At 37.9% G+C, this 7,012-nt stretch overlaps 1 long non-coding RNA gene across 1 annotated transcript; it reads right to left on the bottom strand.

Moving 5' to 3' along the window:
- Positions 1 to 2,942: 2,942 nt before the first annotated feature.
- LOC102075958 (zinc finger MYM-type protein 1) lies at positions 2,943 to 5,340 on the bottom strand (the record flags this gene model as incomplete). Its single annotated transcript, XR_003216706.1, is given in 3 exon segments — positions 2,943 to 3,748; positions 3,938 to 4,039; positions 4,255 to 5,340. It is a non-coding gene; the product is annotated as a zinc finger MYM-type protein 1 (long non-coding RNA).
- Between the last annotated feature and the right edge of the window lie 1,672 nt (positions 5,341 to 7,012).

The raw sequence follows: 7,012 nt of genomic DNA, 5'->3' as shown, positions 1-7,012 counted from the left end.
TATATAATGTTAAATTACTTAAGTATTTAAGACTTTAGTTTATTTGAGCCATATTCCATATAAATCAGGTATCATACAAAAATAAAAATAGAGTCATGACAATAAAAGAATATGACTTTAAGGACTTAACAACATTAGTTCAGTTATAGTACACCAACATCTCTGATACATTAGCACTAAGGGAACACTGAATGACCTGGTGGTTTTTGTCCATAAAACTACTCATCTAAGATTACCACAAAGTAAAAGATCTCTCAGCAAAATTATGCAACATTTAGGCACTATTGCCCCTATCAAATCAGAGAGCTGGGATTTTTTATTCTAAACATGAACTACTGTTACAGCAACAGACATGGACTACTGGTGCCCCACACAACAACTCAAATAACAGTGAGACATTCCAAATACATGCAGTCACGCTTGTGCTTCAAATACAGTAATGAACCATCAAGTCATCATCCAATTTCACCTGTGATCTTGTATCACCATTACTCTCTGAGCTTTGTGTTGGTTCTTCTGTCACCTGACAAATAGGACATACATGACAATAAGAATAAAATGTGTAGCTGCTTCAGTGTTTCTGTCAATTTGTGCAGATCTTGACTCATCAGTAATGTTTGTAGGGTGAGTGCATTTTTAAAACAATTTGTGCAAACTGCACTACAAGGTGGAATATTTCCAAAATCATGACTACCTCATTATATTTTGTCTCAAAAATTAACCCTATGATTATGTCAGTGCCATTAGGATGTAATATTTTGTCACCAACATTTTAACGTTAGACATAATTTTAACAGCCTCTGTAAACTAATATCCTGGCTTGCTCGAGGCTGCCGTTTTCTCTGACAGTTTCAATCAAAATTAGAAATGCTACTCAGTGGCGTGTCTAGAAAATTTTTGATGGGGGGGCCAGGTAGGGGCACAGATTTGGAGAAGGGTGGCAGATGTAATTGGCAGATAATGTTAAAAAAAATTCTACCAACCGTTAACCATAATTCAATAATACTATAAACCTAATAACCGGATGCGCTTTTAACTTTCATTAGAATAAGATTTTCACCACTACAGTGCAAAGTTTTTAGATACTGTGTTGATCAAGTACAAGAGATACAATCAGTGCTTTGTCAGTTTATTCAGCATTCAAGGACAAGTATTTTTACTGACATATAGTGCACATATGTTTTGGGCAAAAAAAATTTTGAACATTAAACTACAAACATTTTTAACATACAATTGGCAAATTAGCCAATGCAATGCAAAACTTATTTAAAAAACAAAAAGAAGATAACCTTCTCACAAGCTGGTGTTTGATTTTGAAACAGGAAAAAACGAATGAAAAGACTAACATTTGAATTAAACCTGAAAGCAAGTAAATACTTTCTGTGCCTTCTTTTGATAATGTGTTTCAGTATAAATTGTGCACAAATAAACCTCTTGAACTTTTAATAAGACTCTGTTACATGTTAAGAAGACAAGAAGTACAAAAACATTTGTAAACAGCAGCACTTGTAGTTGCAAAATATTTATGTTTTGAAAGAGAACATTTTCTCAAGTACCTACTCTATGCTTCATTGAATATTATCAGTGACTTAGAATAGGTGGATCCTCCTGTTACGGTGACGGGTGGCAAAACGTGTTACAAAGTCATCCAGGCTTAATGATCTTGCCCTTTTCCTCTCAATACTCAAAACTCCAATATTGCTAACCCTCTCATCAGTCATAGTTGTTCGTAGATGATTTTTTATAAGCTTTAGCACTGAAAAGCTACGTTCACAAGTAGCACTGCTGACAGGTAAGGCTAAAGCTATTCGACATAAACGAAAAAGCTGATGAAACACCTCTTTGTAAGGCTCTAGGAAGGTAGTAAACTCCAAAACACTGGAGAGTTCATTTCCACACCCTGCTCTCCTTTGAACAACCTTTCTAGCTTGATACAGCTCATGTTTGAGGTCTTCAATATCACAGTCATACAGACCAGCCAAGCTTACAACTATTTCCTCTGACAAAAAGCTCTTACTCTTGGGGTTTAGTGCCTGTATACCCCTCATAATATCACAATTGGTCTTGTTGAAGCGCTTCTGCATCTCTGCATGTACATGGTCAAGAATGGGGTAAAATACTTCCCTCTTAAATTTGTCCTTGTCATCCTCCTTACACCTGTGTTGCCCGATTGGAGAATCTACAAAATAACCCTTAAGCCTGAGGCTCTCTCTCTGCACCCTTCTCTTAACTGTCTCAGAGGAAACAGTACACTGCTCAGCAATATCCATTGCGTCTTGCCACAGCTCATCAAAACAGGATTCACTTCTATATTGGTCCAAGGTGTCTTGAAGTGCATGAATTAGGTCTACAGCCTTTGCTAGATCAAGAGATGGAGACTGAAGTACATCAGAAAGCAACTTAATTTCCCCTAGAATTTTTCTAAATGTGGATAAATTGCCAACAAATGTGAGGTCAATTTGTGCCAACAGACCCCGTGCCTCCACTGATCTGTCACCACTTTTCTCTAAATCTATCTCATGTAGTACTCTTAATATAGCTGGTAATCTGTCCATTACAGTTTTGCATGCACTGTAACGACATGCCCACCTAGTATCACTGAGTCTCTGAAGCTCTCTAGGAGCCTCTGGATACATGTCTTTTTGAACTGTGATCCATTTTTGGTGAACATATGAACCTGACATATAGACATACAATTTCTGCAACAATGAAAAAAAGCAGTCAGCTTCAGGGACTGCTTTCACTGCATCAACGATAACAAGGTTAAGGCAATGTGCATTGCAATGTACATAAAATGCATGTTTTGCCTCTGTTTTGATCCTGGCTGCAACACCCCTGCATTTCCCTGCCATTACTGATGCCCCATCATATCCTTGGCCTACAAGATTGGATCGATATTCAAGGCCATACCTTTCCAGACACTGTATGATGTTTTGGGTGAGCCCTGCCGCATCTAGCTGACTTGCTCTCTGGAACTCTAAAAAACTCTCTTGAACAGCCCCATTGTAGTAATACCTTAGTACTAATGACAGTTGCTCTGTTTTCTTTAGGTCTTTTGTTTCATCTGCAATCACAGAGAAGTACTCACTCTCCTTCACTTCTCTGATAATGTCTTCACGTACCATCTCTGACAGACATTCCATTACTTCATTCTGAATGGTGTTACTGGTATATTTTGCATTTCCTGCAGCTTTCATTTTTTTTGCAATCAGTGGATTATGCTTAGAAATAAGTTCCATTATCTCTAAAACGTTCCCTTTGTTTTGTGATGTATCTGTCTCAAGATGCCCCCTTTGGGAGATGTTTTGCATAGCTGTAAGGAGAAGTACTTCAGCAACAGTTTTGATATATATGCGATTTTCCTCTACTTTTTTTTTATATGCCTTGTCCAAAGCATCACGCACAGATGAATCTGTCAAAATGTTGTTCTTATGTTCACTCCAAGCATACATGGCATTCATATGACCTTCAGATTTCTCATGCCCCTTAAAACCTCCATCTTTATACATCGCCTTCTTCCAGTTTGAGTACCCTTCATGTGATGTAAAAGGAGTTTCAGAAGCATTTGGAAGGGAAAAGTGTCTACATGCAAAACAATAGACAGAGTCCAGACTTTGAGAATATTCCAGCCATTTGTGTTGTGAATACCATGTCTTGCTGAAGGCCCTCCTCTTTTCACCATGTAGTGTTCGAGGAAATATCTTCAAGTGTGGCTGTCTAGGTCCCTCCGCTGGATTTTGAGATATATCTAAGTATGGGAGGATTCAATTTAAAAATCAATGAAGAATTGTTTTTAATCTAGAACATCATCTCTTGCAAAAGTGACAGTATAAATATTATAAAATATTTACTGCACAATGTTAACTACCCAACATCATTATTTTGTTTTTAAAGGCTGTCAATATTAATCTATAAAGTAAGATTGGAGGTTAAATACCATGTGGATGGCCTGGTGTCGTACATGATGTTGAAGGAGAAGATGTTTCAAAAGGCACCACATCCTGGTTATCTGGTGGATCATGAACAGGTGAAGAAGTGCCTGGGATAATATAAAAATATTACATTTCATTAAATAGAAAAACATGTTATTTAAAGCAGGATTTTGTTTTAATTTCCAATTATGTACCACAATACATATATTCACTTATTTAATTATTTATTCCCAAATATTAGGATTTGTCCCCTATGGATCAGTTGAACACTTGACAATATAAACATCCCTTCCTTGCATTTTCCTTATTCATTCTCACATACCTTCATTTGTAGAAATCACAGGTGACAATGATGACTGCTGCTCAGTCCACCTTTCCCTGACATTGCTCTCTGCTTCTGGCGTTATTTTAGCCTTCTTAAGGAAGAAATTCTCAATATTTTGAGATCTTTTCATTCTTCACTCCTATTCTTTTATCTATACTGGTTGGCCCTGAAGTAATAAAGCAAAAACTTATGTCACAAACAACAACTTTCCTGATGTATGACCTTGACTGGAAGTCAGGGATGTCAAATCTGGCACTCATGGACTCCTATCATGCATGTTTTAGATGTTACCTATACCAACATAGCCAATTCAAATCAAATAATCCCCAAACACCTAGTTGTGCACAAGTCTGTAAATAATTCTTTAAATCAGCTGTGTTGAAGTATGGAAACGGGAGGACAGGAGCCTTGAGAAGCAGAACTGCACATCCCTGCATTGAACATGGCACAGCCGTTTCATGGGGTGATTTACACTATTCATAACATGGAGCTGGCAGATAGGATAAGTAATGAGAGAAATTAGCTAGACCGCACAGTGTGTAAGTGGTGCCTTATGGTAAACTTTGGTAATATTGATGTATAAAGAACAACACTGGCTGATGATGAAATACAGACAGGTGACATGGTGACACTGCCAGTATTAACCTGCAACAAATTCTGCAGCTCCATACAGCAATGTTACGACTTGGATTATATCTTATAACTCTTAACTCTTATGCTAGCTCCCCCCAGTAGCCTACTGAAATATTCTGCGGTTGCAATAATTCTTTAAGTGTTATTTTTTCCTTGGTATTCTAATTTCACCGAAGTTTACTAAACTCAACAAACTTAATATTACTTACCGGGACATTTATTTTCTCATCATTTTCTTTCGCCGGAAAATTGTTCTCTGTGGTGCCGTCTTTCTCCTTCCTTTGCCGATGCTGCATTCACTTACACTCGGACATCTGAGCTTCACTACGAAAACGTAATCGTACATTTGATGTTTAATTGAATTTTATTGTTTTAGTTTCGGGGTGGCACCTGGGGTGGCCAGTCTGGTTGTGGGGGTGGCCTGTGCCCCCCCAGGCCACCCCGCTGGACACGCCTATGATGCTACTCTGGGAGACTGAGATAACTAATAGTGCTGCATGTTGTGCAGTTAGTTTCCAAAACACGTTATTCATGGTTACATACAATTTTAGACTGATGTGGGCCAAAGCCTAGCATAGCCTGTAACGTTATTATGACGGACACATTTTATGAGTGAACTTGGCTTTAAGTGACTTACAGGTTTCCTTTGTGCTGCCATCCTCCTCTCCTCCTCGCAGCGCAGGCTTGCCGCTGCTAAAACTAAACAGAGCTCCCTGAAAGGCACAGCCAATCACATTGGCCATATTTGTCACATGAGGTAGGACTCCAGTAGAGAACGTAATTTAACTCTTTCTGCACTGCTGGGTGAATCGTTTTTTTCTTTCTATCGGGTTTGTTTTTCTTTAATCGAAGAGATCAAATTATTGGTGAGGACAATTCAATAATCGCTGGATACTGGTGGGGACATGTCCCTTCCGTCCATGCCAAATCTACGCCCTTGGATTTAAGCTGACAAAGCAACAAGCTGCAGCCACGCTGTCTCTATTTCAGCCCATATTGAAAGTTCGGACTTCAAAGTTTTTAAATTTTAATTACAGGCCAGTAAATCCAGAGTTATGATAATATATATAAGCCATGCTTTTTTTCTAAATACTGTCGTCATGTTTTTGTGTGTGTGTGTTTTAAGCGTTTTCTAAGGACAGCGCGAAAACAGCAAAGAAAGGAAAAAAGGCCACCTCTTTCCTATCGGTGGAAAAATGTACCATGTCAACCAATTAAAAAAAAAGTCAACAAGTGGGATTTGGTTGTTTAGGAAGAGGGAAAAGTTTTGGGAGTGACGGTAATGGCAACGAGACAGAGCGAGCGAGTGAGAGAGAGAGAGAGAGAGTTTTTAGATGTGGGAGATTTGTGACGTTTAGTGTGGAGTGTATACTTAGTGTGTTGTGTTGTCTTGTGTAGTTGTTCTGTTGTGCAGTCGTTGTTTTGTGTGTCAGTGAGGGCACTAATGAATGTCACAGAGGCACATTTGCAACGTAAACACTGTCACTAAGTAGAAAACCAGCGGAGTGATACACCTGCTGCTGTCAGGCCTGCAGGTTTATCCCTGTGCTGTTCTCCTCTGTCTTTTGGTGGAAAAACTTTTTTTTACTGGCACACATCATTTGTGGGGCATCTTATTGTGACACCTGATTGTTCTCTCATTTTAGTTTTAGTAGTATTTTTAAATGGTTGTACAAGATGAAAAAAACAGCAGGTGTATTGGCTGCATTTTTAGATAAATAATTGTATATGTTTATAAAATGTACAATTTATATTTGCATTTCAAGTTATAAAAGTTTACTCATGTCTTTGGGTTTTTTTACAGTAAAAAAAAATACTACTAGGCTTGTAAGTTCTTTGTGTGATTTCAGATCAGTAATACTAATGCAGTATGTCAGTGAAAAAAACAACTAAATTCAGTTGAGCTGAAAAGAATGATACCAAACAAGGCAAGGGGAAAAAATAAAATGAAACAATTTGAGGGTGAAATACAAACGTAAACTCAAAAGGAGTCAAAAATGTCCGGTTGTATTTCAGACCTCAGTGGGTTAATCCAACAAATCATGAAAAATTAGATTTATATTTTTGTTCATGACAGTGCAGATTTCTGACATTTTGTGTAATTTAAGCTGTAACAATGTGA

This window comes from Oreochromis niloticus, linkage group LG16, assembly GCF_001858045.2.
Source record: "Oreochromis niloticus isolate F11D_XX linkage group LG16, O_niloticus_UMD_NMBU, whole genome shotgun sequence".
NCBI classification, from domain to species: Eukaryota; Metazoa; Chordata; class Actinopteri; order Cichliformes; family Cichlidae; genus Oreochromis; species Oreochromis niloticus.
This window is presented reverse-complemented; position numbering and strand designations above follow the sequence as displayed.